The 16,744-nt window shown below is 39.2% G+C and overlaps 1 pseudogene; it reads left to right on the top strand.

The window, feature by feature from the left end:
* LOC116878783 overlaps positions 1-9,756 on the top strand; it is a 58,044-nt pseudogene extending 48,288 nt beyond the window's left edge.
* Positions 9,757-16,744: the final 6,988 nt, after the last annotated feature.

Raw genomic sequence — 16,744 nt, 5'->3', positions numbered from 1 at the left:
AACATCTCATGAAGCTTAAACGGTAGATTGAAAAGTCATAGCACAAGTAAGTTACATACTGGTCAACTTTGTTAGTTGATTTAAGTATGTGATACGTGAAGTGGCTCTGAGAGTAGAGGTTTACTGCCTCTCTTGTGCTTTCATGAATGTGTATTGCCTTCTCTGAATTCTATGTACCTTGTGGATCTGAGTTTTAAAGCCAATATGTAACAATGCTAAAAAAACGGAAGCTATAAGACATTTATGGGCAATTAGCATCATGGAACTTGGGCTTTAAAATGTCCAGCAAGAATAATAGCAATAATAACAACAATACCAACAGCATTAAACTGAAATTCAAATAACATTTATTGAGCATTTTCTATGTACTTATCTTTGTGTTAAACACATAACATGAATAATCTACTGATTCCTTAAAACATTCCTTCAAACAACGCCTAGGTGGCTCAGTGGGTTAAAGCCCCTGCCTTCAGCTCAGGTCATGATCTCAGGGTCCTGGGATCGAGCCCCACATCGGGCTCTCTGCTCAGTGGGGAGCCTGCTTCCTCCTCTCTCTGCCTGCCTTTCTGCCTACTTGTGATCTCTGTCAGATAAATAAAATGAAATCTTTAAAAAAAACAAAAACAAAAACAAAACACAAAAAAGCCAACTACCTTATGAGGTAGTTGCTATTATTATCCCTATGTTATGGTGATGAAACAGAAGTACTAAGAAATGTACTTAAGTTCACACAGCTATGATATGGCTGAGACAAGTTTAATACAATCTGTCTCCTTCCATATCACCTGTCCTCTTCTCTTAGTGAGTACTGGATATACGGTGCCAGTGGGGATATATATGTTTGGTAATAATGTGTTTATTTCACACACAGGAGGACAAGATTAGCAGAATCATCTTACATATATCTGAACCAATGACCCTGACTTCATTAACAGTACTTTACACAGCTAAATGAGCTTAGCACAGACTTTGGTGTCTTAGAACACTTGTAAGTGATTAAAGTCTTGCTTCTAGGTTGAAGTCTCCTGGGCTGGGAAGGAAAGGACTTCAGGAGGCCCTGCTGTCTGTTGATGTGGGATAGACAAATTAAATTCACAGAATAAAGGCAAATGAACACGCAAGTAGAAACCTGCACCTTTTGAGTTCAGTGGAAGTGAGAATGGAACTCTTTCATTTATGGCCACCACCAAGAAGTCCTCATTTATTTAACGTCTGTCTCCAAGGAAAATTTTTCTTTTTTTTCATTAAAAAGTTATTTCCACATTAAAGTTCTTTCTTTAAAAATGATAGTAGGTTTTTCAAAAATTCTTACTCTTTTTATTAGCTTCTTGGAAGTTAGAAGGAGCCCCATTATCTCCAAAATTGGTTTGAATTAGGTACACAATTAGGAGTCCATCAAGTTGGAGAGAGATTTAAACTTTCCAACACCAGTTTATCATCGTTTTTTATAAAACAGGCATCAACAAAAGAAAAAGGGAAAGGCTGCTTCAACAATCCTATGCAAAGAACCTCCCAGTTTGTTTTTTCTTTAATTATTGTCAGTCCTTGAGAAATGTACATATCTGTTGCAATAAGCAGGAGTTGTGGCATGCTCTGTGAAGATGGGCCAAACCTCCTGCAGGACTGTGTGAATGGAATTCAGTATACATTGCAGCCTAAAAATATTGTAAGAGCATTCCATTCTTCTCATGAGACTTTTCTTCCTTTCTTATTCAGCTGCATTCAGATCTCTGTGGGGAGCAAGTGAGAGTCTGTGGATTCAATGAAATGTAAAAGCAGAGGAGACTTCCAGAGAGCCTTCTTTCTGTCCCTAAAGGTCTTCATTTGTCTACAATGCTTGATAGATCAGTTTAGTCCAGAATTCACTGATACAGGAGAGATATTGACTTGCCCTATTGTGTAAACATAGAAAGCCCCAAATCGAAACCCCTGCCTGTGACCCCAAGCCCCAAGCTTTAGGAACTATGGGATTGAGACAAGAAATTGTGAGGGTCAACAATGGCACTGACAACCATACGTTATTGACTCAGACTGATTAGAAATTAAAGCACCAACCCCAGAGGAGAATTTGCAAAGAAATCAGGGAGTGCTCGTGTGCTCTATATTCTTAAGCTCTTATTTTTTGCCTTGACTGGATCATTATTAGCAGAGGCAAGTAGAAAACCTGCAAAATACTTTTGTAACTTCTTTCCCTTTAAAATAGTTGTCATTGACTAACGCCCCATGTGAAAAGCTGGGATGGGTGATTTATATTAAATTCTGCCTCTACTTCTGAATGAATTGATCTAACTATAAAGAACTCATATCACTTCTGGATGCCTCTATTTTTTGAATATATAAAGAGTGAGGTAATCGTATCTTCCTCCTTTCTAATCCACCAAGACTGTTATCAATCAGACTATGGGCAATGATGTATCGAACTCTGAGCAAAGAAAGATCTGATGCAATATAGGGGAATAATTTTTTCCCCTTACTGTTGTATTTTCCCTTCAGTAAGAATCAGTGTTTTTCTTTGCATCCAACAGACAACAGAGAAGCACAGATATGTCCTGTCTTGTTCCTGGTATCTTCCTTCTCTCCAAAACATTATCAGTGATTTCACCAATAGGAAAGCAGAGTCTGGGAGGTTGCATTTGTCAGCTAACTTGTACTCCCTCTGCTGGCTGAATGGCTCATATTTCTCTTTCCATGACTCCCAGGCTCTAAGATTGATTAATTAATTAATAAATTAATTAATAGTTGACTTATTTATTTACTTCAGTGAGGTTAAAATTATGTGTATTTTTTTTAGGGAATGACCAACTTAGAATGAATTTGTGATACAGTATGTTTTCCCAGTACTCGGAAGGCTTATTTTATTTAGCACAAATGAGAAGGACAGGTTCATAACGAGGTTTTATCAAAGTTGTGTTATCAAGGATTAGCAAATCTATCCAACTCCAACCTTCTGATGGTACATACAAGTAAAGACCTAAGAAATAAATACTTATCTGGCATAGGTATCAACCTTTGCCTTTAAGACACTGGACAGGTAGCTTGGTACACATGGGAACAGTACGGTAAAAACAGCCAGAATTAATCAAATATGTTTAAATTCATGGGTTCATAATAATCTGAACAAAACCCCAAATCAGTCCCTTTAAATGATGATAAAGAATCAAATAATTATTTTGAACACTGGTAAATAGGAAAGAATAAAGCAACTATCCTGTCTTCTTTGTATGAATTATACTAAGTAATCTGAAGTAGATGAAAGAAGTATTTCTTTTTATAAGTAAGTATTCCAGCCAATAACTATAAAAGAAATGATAAAGTTATACTATCACCACCTTTTTTAAAAAAAGATTTTATTTATTTATTTGAGAGAGAGAGAGTGAGAGAGAGCATGAGAGGGGAGAAGGTCAGAGGGAGAAGTAGACTCCCCATGGAGCTGGGAGCCCGATGTGGGACTTGATCCTGGAACTCTAGGATCATGACCTGAGCCAAAGGCAGTTGCTTAACCAACTGAGCCACCCAGGTGCCCTAATCAATCCCTAATCAATTCATGTATCTAGGCATCAAGGATTGAAGCAACTTAATATCACAGAAAGAGCTAGGTCATGTGCCTCCTGATAAAAGAATACATCACCACCTTTGAACTTGCCAAAGGTGTACAACCTGAATCTGGTCAAGACTCTGGACCCAGCTGCCAATTTGCAGGAAATATGGAGGGCAGAGGAAATGGTCAACTACATCATGAGTGTACAATCAGCAAAACTCAGACTGTGGGAATCTTTACTGGTCAAATGCCCCAGGTTCTTCAGTAGATAAATTGCAAAGAAAAGAAATGGGTAGAGAGGAAATCTCTAGAATGAAAATGACTTAAAAGAGGTATCATTTTTTTTAAAAGAGCACATCTTAACCAGAGTGTTTGAGGTGCACTCTTGGGTAATAAAAATAGGAAGAAACAGAGGGCTGGTTACAATGCTAGTCAGGTTGGTACTTGCTTCTGGGAAGAGACAAGGTATTGAGATTGGAATGGGACAGGTGGAGGTGCTTCTTGACCTGCGTGGTGGTTACAGGGTACTCACCTTATAATAATTCACTAAGGTATGAATTTTGGTGTGGTATTTGGTTTCTGTATTTTATATTATCATAACAAGTTTTTAAAATAGGCATCCAGAATGAGAAGGGCTGCTATTAGCTGCTTAGTCTGTCCCCCTTCTCCCTGTTTCCTACATTTCTCTCCCTCTCTTCTCTTTCTCTGTCTCTCTGATTATCATCTTGATTACTCTTCCTAGTTCCCGGCTCTCACCACCAAGCTCCCTCATGTGGCTTTTTTAGAAGCTCTTGTCTGCTTGTTGGTTTTGAAGACTGCCTATGCCAATCTACTGTCACAGCCAAGTGGTACAGCTGGGAAGGGAAGAGAGAATCAGAAACTCACTTCTTTTCCCTGATTTTCAAACTCTGCCATATAAACTCAATTTCATCAGAGCTCATGTTGCTTTGTGCTTCCCACTGTATATTTGGTACATGATTTCATATTTTTAAAAATATGGTTTATCTTGTCATTTTTTGGTAAATGTAACTTAGATTTCAATGGTAGACTCAAAAGGATGAATAACTATATTAGACAAAGGTGTTTAAGAAGCAACTACTTTTGTTGAGCACCTTCTAGAAGCCATTCACCAGGTTGCTTTTCTTTATAGAAGTTATAAAAAATAGTAGCTACCATTTTTGGAGTATCAATTATGTGCTAGGCAGTTTACATACTCTACTCCTAATCCTAAAAGGGACATCTCATCTCTACAAAGTAGGTATCATTGTCTCTATTTTACTGATAAGAAATGTGAAATCCTGAAGGGTAAGATGATTGGTCGAAGTCATGCAGATAGTTACTTCTGAAAACCAGATTGAACCCATACCCTTCTGGCTCCAGAATTTGCTCTTTTTCACTATAAGATGGTGATTGAATATTGGCCTACAACATGGAGGCTTTCAGTATATCATTAAAGTGCCACTTTCTAAATTAACCTCATAATGAGGTACGGTACTGGACTTGAGTATTCGTATGAGCTTTGAGATCTACTGTGAAGATAATGTTTTGGGTGTGGCTGTCCGTTCTGTCACAAGTGTAAAGCACAACTGTCTGGCAAATAGATAAAATCACATTTGAATCATACAAATTAAAGCAAATTTTGGAGAAGACTTCCTAACTGCCCTGACAACTGCCACCTTTCCTTTTCTGCCTCTGGCACCGCCTCCCTTCATTCATGATTTCCTTTTCTCTTATTACCATGTAATGGAAGCTTGATGTGTTGATCATACACTGTCGATTTCTTGGTAAATCAATGGAAAATACCTTTCTTTTGAACTGCTAGGTATTGATCAAGAAATAGAATACTTTAAGGAGAACTGACCCCATATTATATTCACTCTCAGAGCTCTTTTGCATTTGGACACATAGGAGATGGTAAATAAGCTCAAACTAAAAGAGAACATACTTATTGTAAAACAAAAACAAAAACAAAAACATTCTTCATGTGACCTATTCCTTACTTAGCAAAAAAACCCCACTTGACTCTGGGAATTTTCTATTCTGGGGATTTGCACAATCTAGTTGATTTATTGCACAGAAATAAATATGCATAGACGGGGAATAAGAACTTGACGGAGTTTCTTGTTGAGTAGCAGTCTTATGAGAAAAGAGAACTCTTTTATTTCATTAAAAAAATTGCCTTTAAAACTTGTCTCTTCTAGCTTTTCAGATGGAATTTGAAAGGGATTATGATTATGGTGGAGGAGAGAATGATTTTTGGTTTGGTTAAGCATTAATGGATCGGTACCGTTTAATTACTCTGCCACAAATGCAGCAGAAGCAGCATTAAGACACATTTTGTGTGACTCACACTTTCATAAGGCTATATATTTTTTCATGCTTGTATAAGTGTGGATGTTGTTGATATTCCTTTTTTTTTTCTTTTTCACAAGATCTAAATCACACACAAATACACACGCTTACGTAAAGTAAACTAAAACCTCTGTTTTTCTCACGGAGTTTACTTGAGCGAAGGAGACCTCTAATATCTGAGAATGAGTCTTTGGCTTTTTTTTTTTTTTAATGCAACTAATGATAGATTTTTAAGGTGCTAAACATGGACTTGAAAACTATATACTAACACCTGAATACTTACTGAATACTTCCAAAACAATCAAGTTCTACATCTATCTTTTGGAGAACCTGGCTACCACTAGAGAAACTTAGAACATTCTCCAGACACAGTAATAACATGTATACCTAAAGATGCCTCAAAAAACAAGAGTTTCAAGTTTCTGACCCTACCATACATCATGAAAGAGATTTGGCCAAATGAGAGGCTTAAGTTAGTTAAGTTAGTGGGCATTAGTAAAGAAGATCTCACAACAATGAAAACACGGAGTTCTAAATACCAGAAATCTCTCAACCACCAGTGGTTCTTAGCCCAGTTATCTATCAGAATTAGTGGGAGGAAGTGTGTGTGTGAATGCTTTCAGTAAACACTGATGACCTGTCCTTCCTAGGTCTTTCGGAGTGAATCGCAGGCAACAATATTTTTTTAAAAGCTCTCCAGATAATCTGTGTGTGGCCAGTGTTAAGCACCACAGATCTACATGATAATTTCTCAACACACTGCAAATTCTGGGGAAGTGTGAAATGATTTATTCCTTCATCAGAAGGTCTGAATTAAATATGGAAGGCAATCAGCAAGGTTTGCTCACTGGCAATTTCATTAAGAAGGCAGTGCTGCATGCGGGGTTATGTGAAGGCTCCCTAGATGTTTTGCCAGACATCTGTGGCACCAGAAAGTGTGGAAACTTTTCAAAATGATACGTTTCCAGACTACAGAAGGTTTCTTCACTCAGGAGCGTGTGAAACAAGTGCTTCTGGGGGTCTAGGAAAGCTTTTCACATAAGGGCATTTAGTGGAGATGAAACTAGGAAAGTTTCCTCCCTCCCTTTCTGTTTTTATTTTCTGAAATGTGTCAGTGATATCTGGACTGATTAAGGTATAATGACAGGCACATGAATGACCTGGAAATGATGTTTCCCCTAATGAAGGGCAGTTTGGGAAAAGCCCAGAGATCACACTTTACAGCAAAATCCTGATGTTCATGTTCTCCAAAGCCAACCCTCCCACTAGTAATATCTTCCAGTTTCTTTTGATATAGTGGGTAATTTGCCACGTTGGGAAGCATTTTCTTTGCTCAGTTCATCTGATCTGAAACAAGGGTGGTGTGTGGGGTGGAATTGCTTTCTGGACACTGGCATTTTAGGAAAAAATAAAAAAAAAAGACCAGCCTGTGTAGTTCATTCTAATTTATCAAAAGCTGCCAGTCTTGGCTACACTGCAGATCTAGCAATCTACTTCAATGTAAACATTTTAATTACTATTTATAACATTTGGCTTTCATTAAAAGTTAGAGAAAAACTTAAAAAATTTTTTTCATAAAGTAAATACTGGAAAACCCCTTTAAAAAGCCTATGCCCCCAACACACACACACACACACACACACACACACACACACACACACGGTTTTGATTTAAAGACAAAAAGAAAATTCCTCAAACAAAAGAAGAAGAACAAGAACAATAACAAGAAAAAGAGTGGGAGAGAGGGAAGGAAGGAAGGAGGCAAGGAAGAAGGAAGGAGGCAAGGAAGAAGGAAGGCTTATTGAAAAGGAAGATATAGAAAAGAAAAGGAAATTATATACCCCTATCTTAATACCACTCATAAAAATTAACTTGAAGTGGATTAAAGACTTAAGCATAAGAAAGACCTGGTATGTCAAACTCCTAGAAAAGAACATGGAAGAAGCTCCTTGACATTGGTTTTGGCAATAAGTTTTTAGACGTGATATCAAAAGCACAATCCACCTAAACAAAAATCAACAAGAGGGACTACATCAAACTAAAAAGCTTCTACACAGAAAAAGAATTAGTAAAATTAAAAGGCAACCTATAGAACTGAGAAAATATTTGCAAACTACATATTGGGTAGAAGGTTAATATCCAAAATATATAAAGAACTCATACAACTCAATAATAACAGCAAAAAACAAATAATCTGATTAAAAATAGGCAGAGGACCTAAGTAGATATTTTTCCAGAGAAGACATCCAAATGATCAAGAGGTACATGAAGTAATGTTCAACATCACTAATTATCAGGGAAATGCAAATCAAAACCACACTGAAATAATCACTGCCCACCTATCAGAATGGCTATCACCAGAAAGATGAGTTAACAAGTGTTGGCGAGGATGTGGAAGAAAGGAAACCTTTGTGCCCTGTGGGTGGGAATATAACTGATTAAGTCACTATGGAGAATATTACTGATGTTTCTCAAAAAATTAAAAATACAACTACCAGGGGTGCCTGGGTGGCTCAGTGGGTTGAATGGCCCACTCTTGATTTTTAGCTCAGGTCACGATCTCTGGATTGTGAGACTGAGTCCCACATCAGGCTCAGCGATGGATAGCCTACTTGGGATCCTCTCTCTTCCTCTCCCTCTGACCCTCCCCTCTCATGCTCTCGCTCTCTCAAAATAAATAAATATAAACAAGCAAACAAACAAACAACTACCATATGATCCAGAAATTCCACTCCTGGGTATGTATCCAAAGGATATGAAAACAGGATTTTGAAAAGAAATCTGGGCTCTCTGCTCCTCCCTGTTTGACAGACAGCCACATATTCTGGTACACATATTGAGTACCAGCCACATACCCAAGACAAGGTGGTGAAGACTGGAGTAAACGGACTTGGCCATATTGTATGCCTGGTCACCAGAGCTGCTTTTACATGTGGCAGAGTGGATATTGTCAGCATCAATGACCTTTCATTGACTTCAACTACATGGCCTACATGTTCTAGTATGATTCCACCCTGGCAGCTTCCATGGCACAGTCAAGGCTGAGAACAGGAATGTTGTTATCAATGGAAAGCCCATCTCCATCATCTGGGAGTGAGATCCTGCCAACACCAAATGGGGTGATGCTGGAGCTGAGTATGTTGTGGAGTCCACTAGGGTCCTCACCACCATGGAAAATGCTGGGGTTCACCTGAAGCACTGGGTCAAGAGGGTCATCATCTCTGCCCCTTCTGCTGATACCCCCATGTTTGTGATGAGTGTGAACCAGGAGAAGTATGACAACACCCTCAAGATTGTCAGCAATGCCTTCTGAACCATTAATTGCTTGGCCCCTCTGGCCAAGGTCATCCATTTCAACTTCGGCATCATCGAGGGGACTCATAAGCACAGTCCTTGCCATCACTGCCACCCAGAAGATCATGAACAGCCCCTCTGGGAAGCTGTGGTGTGATGGCTGAGGGGCTGCCTAGAACACCATCCCTTCTTCTACTGGCACTGCCAAGGCTGTAGGCAAGGTCATCCCTGAGCTGAATGGGAAGCTCACTGGCATGGCCTTCTATGTTCCCACCCCCAATATCTCAGTTGTGGATCTGACCTGTCACCTGGAGAAAGCTGCCAAACATGAAGACATCAAGAATCAGGTGAAGCAGGCACAACAGGGCCCCCTCAAGGGCACCCTGGGCTATACCAAGTACCAGGTAGTCTCGCATAACTTTAATAGTGACGGCCACTCCTCCACCTTTGATCCTGGGGTTAGCATTGCTCTCAATGACCACTTCATCAAGCTCATTTCCTTGTATGACAATGAATTTGGCTACAGCAACAAGGTGGTAGACCTTATGGTCCACATGGCCTCCAAGGGGTAAAGACACTCTGGACCAGCCTAGCAAGAACAACAAGAAGAGAGAGGTCCTCAGCTCTTGGGGAGTCCTAGCCACAACTCATTCCCCAACATACTGAGTATCTCCCAATCTCCTTAGTTTCCATCCCAGACGCCCTGAAGAAAAGCGGGGACTTGGGAAGCTCTACCTTGTCATGTACCATCAATAAGTATACTGTACCCAGCCAAAGAGAAGAAGAAGAAGAAGGGGGAGGGGGAGAAAAAGAGAAAGAAAAAGAAAAGAAATCTGCACTCCTCTGTTTATTAGAGTATTATTCACAATAGCCAAGATATGGAAACAACCTAAGTGCCTATCAGTGGATGAATGGATACAAAAGTTGTGGTATATATATACAATGAAATATTACTCAGCCATGAGAAAAAAGAAAATCCTGCCATTAGCAATAAAATGAATGGACCTTTAGGGCATTATACTTAGTGAGATAAGCCCATCAAAGATAAATATTGTATGGTATCACTTATATGTGGAACTTGTAGAACGGACAAATTTGCAGAAACAGAGGGTAGAATGATGGTTACCAGGGGCTGGGGGAACTGGGTAAATGTTGTTAAAAGATACAAACTTGCAACTAAAAGATGAATAAATTTTGAAGATCTAACACATAGCATACTTATTATAGACAATGCTGTATTACATACTTCCAAATTGCTAAAAGACTAGATTTCACACATTTCTACCACAAAAAAGAAATGTATGTGTGTGTGTGTATGTGTGTGTGTGTGTGTGTGTGTGTGTAAATTAGTGGATGACTCTGTTCCCCCTCCCCAAAGCTGTAGTACAGTTTGATGAGTTCTTCCCATCTAGCTCTGAAGGTCTCTGTTAAGTTTGATTTGGCAGAATGTATGTTACTGGATAACACAAGATACAACTGTACCAGGAGTGTTAGTTTCAGTTGACATCTGTTTATTGTTCTGATATGCAACTCTCTGCTATATGGTTAGTCTTAGTTGAAAGACTAACTTTATATTTTAGAAAGTAGTAACATATCAAGATCATAGTAGCTCTTCAGAAAGCAGAGAAGGGGCAGAATAGGTTTGGGAGGTGGTGGGGGATGAGTAGGCTGTAGACATTTGCTATTACCTTGAGTGACATGGAAAACCACTGAAGGGGTCAGAGTAGAGGAGTGCTATAACCTAGCTTCTCTTTTAAAGCAATCACCTTCATTATTGGGTTAAGGACAGACTACAGAAGGCAAGGACAGAAGCAGGAAGATCAGTTAAGAGAAGACTCCAACAGTCCACAAAAAAGATAATGTGACTTGGACCAGGATGATAACAATGGAGGTGGATTTGGTGATGGATTGGATGTTAGAGAGAAAGAGCGTAAGGAGTCAAGAGTATAAGCTTTTGATTTTGGTACACTTAAAATGACAGTAGCCCTTAACTGAGATGAAGGAGATCACTGGAGGAACAAATGTTAAGATGGAGATTTAGGATTTCATTTTGGATGTGTTAAGCCCGAGGAACCTATTAAGCTCCCAAGTGAGAAGGCAGCATTTGGTGGCATACAGACTCAATTCCTCAGGGAGTCTGGAGTGCAGGGGAGAGGCTGTGGCGGGAGATAAGAATTTGGATCAGAGCCAAACAGTGTGACAAGTCATGTTGCCGTAGAATATTGGCAAAGGCATTGCTTATAAAAAGGTGACTTTTAAGACTACTACATTATGTCCTTTTGAGTTGCCTTTTTTACTTTAGACTCTTAAGCTGTTATACTTTAAAAGTTTTAGCTTTCCTATTTTCATCTTTTATATGTATTTACTATGACTTATTACAGGTAACTATGCTTTATGTATTCCCAGATCTACTCCATCCCCAGAGAAGTGATCAATACATCTGGTAATGGCATGAATTTTATGTTTTTGTATCATCTTTATAAAATGGAATCCAAAATGTTTTCTATATTGTTTGGTATGATTTGTGAATATCTTTGATGTTCAATTTCTCCTAGAAAAGCTAACCTCTCACATTATATAAAAGATATTGGGAAAATACAATTCAGAACCTTAAGCAATCACATGAGGAAAACTGAGGCCAGAGGCCACCACTGAACCTTCTTCCCCCCTCAGTCTGGACATCATTCATGACCTAATGCAGGACCTAGGTCCTGGTAATGTGTGGGATGGAAATGACCCTAAAAATTCTGGCCAACTTAGCCCAAATTTAACTATGCAAATGTGCCAAGAGCCCAGAATATCATAGCAGGTCTGGGGGCAGGTACTAGTAACTGAGGGCTTTAGAAGTTCTGGGCCAAGTGTAATCAAAAGAACAAGTAAAATGTCATACAGTTTGACTGCCCAGCTTTGGTAAGGTTGAAATAATACTTCCTGTGTCCTTCTGGAATGGAGAAAACTTAAGGTTTGGTTGGTGTTCTCAGGTCTCTTCCAGATGGGACAGTCATCTTATGAGAGATACTAGGAACTGGAGGTAAAAATGGCATTTGCTTAGATACTTGTTTTAGCATCTTGTATTTGATACTTCTGAAGCCATTAAAGTCAGAAGAAAGATAGGACTTAAACAGAGACAGGGAAGTTGTAACTTTACCACTTGGATTCTGGCCTTCTGTGCACTATTTCACTCAGCAATGGTTTATTGAACCCCTACTCTGTGTTGAGGGCTGTGATTTATAAATTGGGTTTTGTTATTATTCTTGTCAATTGCAATGTATCAATTTATTAAACATTTGAAAATAATTCCTTTATTACTGTTATAATTAATAGTTCAAGGCAGCTAACATCAGCAATAGAATTTGATAGGATCTAACTACAAGCAACTTCTTCACAGTGAAGTAAAAGTATTCACTGAAATAGGATATTAAAAGACAGTAAGTTGGAAGAAATTTTTTGTCCATACATGGCAAACAAACGGATCTTCTTTGTAGAGAAACATCCTATGCACTGTTTTTATTTTTTTTTAAGATTTTTTTTTAATTGGAGAGAGAGAGAGAGAGCACATTAGCAGGTGGGGAGGGGCAGAGGGACAGGGAAAGGCAGACTCCCCACTGAGTAGGAGGTCTGAAGCAGGACTTGATCCTGGGACTCTAGGATCATGACCTGAATTGAAGGCAGACCCTTAAATGACTGAGCCAGCCAGGTGCCCCTGCTTTTATTTTACTTTATTTTTTCATATGCATTGCTTTTTAAAAAAAAAATACTATAAAAATAGAAAAAGGGATAAAAGTTAAGAATTAAACTATTCAAATAAGAAACATGTGGCTGATAAACATGAAAAACCTTGAATATTACTAGTAATAAGAATTTTTGCATCCACAAATAACAACAAAATACTATTTTTCCATTAACTTTTTATGAATTAGGTTTTGAAGTCTGCATATAAGTTGTATCTATCTATCAGATGAGTTGAATGTGAATTAATGAAGTGAACAAGAAGGTAAGGATCCAAGAGAAGGATCTAGAGTAACAGAAATTTGAAGTAGTACTTTGTGTTCAGAGCTACATGAAAAGTTCAACACTGTTGGAGTTTACTATGCAAGAGGGAGAAGAAGAATGTAGAGTGAGCCAAGGTAAGTATGAAGGGTCAAGATTATGGAGGACTTTGGGTAGGTATTGGTGAAGACTTTGACTGAATCCTGAGGGTGATCAGGAGTAAGTGAAGGCTAGGAGAAAGCCCAGTTGAATTACATTTTTTAGGGAGAGCACTCTGACCTTGTAGGCAAGGTGAGGCTGAAGACAGGGTGACACTTCAAGCAGAATAGGTGATCCATTGAGATGGGGGTTTTGATTCTAGCCAAGAAATAAGGGCTGTAGAGAAGATCAACCAGAGCAACAAGCAGTTTCTGAGGCACCTCTCCTCAAGTTTACAGGGGTTAGCTTGTGATATACACTTAAATTTAAAGGAAAACACCACCAAGGACACACTTAGCTTCTTCTAAATTTTAACACAGATTGGTCTTAGAAGTTAAGATCCCATCCTTTCTGTTTCCCCTAGAAAAACCACAGAATGGGGTTAGGAGGCTGAGGCTGTTTTTCCAGAGCGGGATGCAGCTTGTGGTCAGTAAAATTTGTGGGCTACTTGCTGCATGTCACTGTGGTCACCTGGTCCTCACCCTGGCTGGAGGTATCTGATAAAGCAAGAATTTGGACTTGAGTTGTAGGTACTTCCTATCTTAAGGCTCCTGCCCAGACCCTGGGGAGTTTCCTGGAATATTAAGCTCTATTGCTTTACTCTAATCAGCTCTCCTTGAAATTGCAACCAGGGAGAGATGGGCTCGGAGGAGAAAAGAACTCTGTAAGTCCCAAGAAAGACTGAGAGAGTTTTCAATTTCACATTTGGAATTTATTTTTTGCCTTTCCATGAACATAATACATCTGGTTATTGCCCTCCTAATTCATCCTGCATAGAATGAGGGCAACTAACCTTGTTTACAGCTAGCCTTTCTCTCTTACTCCACTTTTTTGTTTAGAAAATATGTTGTCAATAACTTCACAAGCTGACCAAGAAATTCACGATGTCAGTTTTAAAATGTGAATTATACTTCAAAATTTATATGACTAACATTTTTAATTATTTAGAAAAATTTTTGTGACTACTATTTTTTAAATGACAGAGAATAGTTAGCAGATCTGTAGTGAATATTCAGAAATATGTATTAGATGCTTCATGTTAAGTTTAACCTGAGACTTAGAGTTAGCAAGAAAGTATATGAGTAGAAATTTGGCAAAATTAAGAGTCAAATACTGAACTAAAGTTAAAAAGCAGTTCTCTGTTGGGTTACTGGGAATGAATCAGAAAACCCGTAAATGTGAGGAAGGATGTTTCAGAGGTGAAAGTGTACAGAGTACAAAGCTGAAGGGGAACATGTGTTCTCTAGGTATTTTAGAAATAAGGAATTTGAAAGCCAAAGCAATTAACTGCCTTGGCAAGGTCCCACAGTTAGGGGCAGAGCCTGGATGAACACTTACCTCTCTTGACCCAGAGCCCTCATCCTGTGATGAGGCATGGAATTGGAGATTTCAGTGTCTCTCGAGCCACACAGATGAAGACATCAGAATAGAAAAAGATGTAAAATTATATGAGAAAATAACAAAGAGAGAGATTCAAGACTGAAATAATAGGTCTGATTAATTTTTCCAGATTGAAGAAAACGATAGCTGTCTCTCCAAGCATGGCATGGGGTGGGAGGTTACTATTGACAAAAGGGCGCTCGGGGCCCTTATTTGGTATTTAGTCCAGAAAATTTTGTAAAAATCCAACTTTACGAAAAGCCTTCAGGTTATATTTTACACACACACACACACACACACACACACACACACACACAGCAAAGGATGTAAAGGTCCAATTAAGGAGCTTATCTGCTAGAAGACTCTAGCACATTGTTAAATAATTATATTGCTCTTCTAATTGCCAGGGAGGAGGGTGGAGATCTGTTAAACTGTACAATTGACAAGGCACTACAGGGAATCCAGATAAGAGCCAACAGAACTGGTTATAAAAAGATTAGAAGCTCTTGAAGTTAACCAAACAGGAGGAGCAGATAACACACATCTGTAGGTTCTAAAGGCAGGAGCAAGGGAAGGGTGAACCTTAGGACTGCAGCCTATACACATGGAAGGTTGAGAAAGAATCTGACTGACTCAGATATCAACTGTCTAAGATATTTTGGTAAAACAATTCTCTTTTCTTTCTTTTTTTTTTTTTTTTTAGAGAGAGAACAAGCGTGTGCCCATGAAGGGGGGGGGGGGGGGGGGGGGGGGGGGGGGGGGTGCGGGTAAAGGGAGAGGGAGAGAGAGAATCCTAAGTAGGCTCCACACCCAGGGCAGAGCCTGATACAGGGCCCAGTCTCATGACCCTGAAATCAAGACCTGAGCTGCAATCAAGAGTTGGACACTTAACAAATGAGCCACCCAGGTACCCTTGGATAAAAAAATTTTCTGAACAAAGTTGGCCTAAATGACTGCTCTTCAATTTTGGACAGTCTTCTGAAACTGATTCACCAGACTTTCATTTTTTAAAGATTTTCTTTCTTTCTTTCTTTCTTTCTTCCTTCCTTCCTTCCTTCCTTCCTTCCTTCCTTCCTTCCTTCTTTCTTTGTGAGCACATGTGAGCTGGGGGTGGGCAGAGGGAGAGGGAGAGAGAATCCCAAGCAGGCTCCCTGACAAGCAGGAGCCAGACACGGGGACCCAATCTCATGACCGCAAGATCATGACCCAAGCCAAAATCAAGAGTCAGAAGCTCAACTGACTGAGCCACCCATGTGCCCCACAAGACTTTTATGATAGGTGTGAGAAAGAACTCTCCAGGGATCTATGACTCATAAAACTTAGGGGTAGTGTTGTAACAAAGTGGAAATAAAAATATAGATATAATGCATCTCCTGTAACAAGTAATCTCTAGAGTCTTAATTCTAAGGCCCTACCCTGATGCTATCCCTACTGTATAGACCTCAGAAAGGGTTGACTGATTTGGATGAGGCCATCCTGCTAATAATAAGTGATGGATAGGAATTATTCCTGGTTGTATCTGATGCCTGTCGATTTCTCATATACCACAAAGTAGACAAATGGGAAGAGTTACAACTTCTCATTTTCTTCTCTGTCAAGATTGGAGCAAAGGGGACAGCGGGGGATGTTTATAGGAGGCAGGTGAGTTCACCCTGTGTCAGTTAATGTGTGCTTGGGTCAACATGTATCCTACAACCTTTTCCAGGTGGTTTTTAAGAGAACTTAGAAAGAGGCTCCTGGACTCAGGACCCCAAATCCTATGCAGATAGCAATGGTTCCTCTATAGCTACAGGATAAAATTTAGCATCCAAACCCTACATTTTGGCATTCAAGACCCTCATCAGTCTAGCTCTAATCTAGCAATTTTGCTTAAACTATTGTGAACTATACCAAATGCATAGAAAAGCATACAAACCATGATGTACAGTTTAAGACATGGTGATTATGAGTAGTTATTATATTCTAGGCACAGTTATCAGTGCCTTCTTCCTA

Source organism: Lontra canadensis, unplaced genomic scaffold (assembly GCF_010015895.1).
Source record: "Lontra canadensis isolate GAN:19392208 unplaced genomic scaffold, GSC_riverotter_1.0 scaffold2, whole genome shotgun sequence".
Classification (NCBI taxonomy): Eukaryota; Metazoa; Chordata; class Mammalia; order Carnivora; family Mustelidae; genus Lontra; species Lontra canadensis.
Note: the sequence above shows the minus strand (reverse complement) of the source record. Positions and strands in the feature narration are given on the sequence as shown.